The sequence below is a fragment of the Eurypyga helias genome, unplaced genomic scaffold (genome assembly GCF_000690775.1).
Source record: "Eurypyga helias isolate BGI_N326 unplaced genomic scaffold, ASM69077v1 scaffold325, whole genome shotgun sequence".
NCBI lineage: Eukaryota > Metazoa > Chordata > Aves > Eurypygiformes > Eurypygidae > Eurypyga > Eurypyga helias.
The window spans coordinates 687-1,513 of NW_010253146.1; the positions used below are offsets into that span (position 1 = coordinate 687).

At 53.4% G+C, this 827-nt stretch overlaps 1 protein-coding gene across 1 annotated transcript in view; it reads right to left on the minus strand.

The window, feature by feature from the left end:
• LOC104510339 (V-set and immunoglobulin domain-containing protein 4-like) overlaps window positions 1-827 on the minus strand; it is a gene marked incomplete at both ends in the record, with an annotated part of 3,951 nt that overhangs the window by 375 nt on the left and 2,749 nt on the right. The window lies entirely within an intron of this gene.

Genomic DNA, 827 nt, shown 5'->3' on the forward strand with positions numbered 1-827 from the left:
GGCTTCACCAAGGGCAGATTGTGCCTGACGAATCTGGTGGGGTCATGATATTGGTCAATAAAGGAAGAGCAACTGATGTCATCTGCCTGGACTTGGGCAATGTGTTTGATGTTGTCCTGCATGACAACCTTATCTCTAAATTGGAGAGCCATAGATCTGATGGATAGACCACTCAGTGGATAAGGAACTGGCTGGATGGTTGCACTTAAAGAGTTGAGGTTAATGGCTCCACATCTGAATGGAGACCAGTGACCAGCAGCGTTCCTCAGGGGTCTGTATTGAGTCCAGCGCTGTTCAACACCTTTGTCAGCAATGTGGACAGTGGGTTTGAGTGCACCCCCAGCAAGTTTGCCAATGACACCAAGCTGTGCGGTACGGTCAACACACTGGAGGGAAGGGATGCCATCCTGAGGGACCTGGACAGGCTGGAGAAGTGGGACCATGTCAACCACATGGAGTTCAACAAGGCCAAGTGCAAGGTCCTGTACGTGGGTCTAGGCAATCCCATGCACAAGTACAGGCTGGGCAGAGAATGGATGGAGAGCAGCCCTGAGGAGAAGGACTTGGGGCTACTGGTGGGTGAAAAGCTTGACTGAACATGAGCCGGCAGTGTGTGCTGGCAGCCCAGAAAGCCAACCGTATCCTGGCCTGTATCCAGAGAAGCATGACCAGCAAATCGAGAGGGGATTCTCCCCCTCAGCTCTGCTCTGGTGAGACCCCCACCTGGAGTTCTGTGTCCAGCTCTAGGTCCCCCAGCATCATAGGATATTGACCCTTTGGAGTGAGTCCAGAGGAGGCCAGAAAGATGCTCAGAGGCTGGAGGGCCC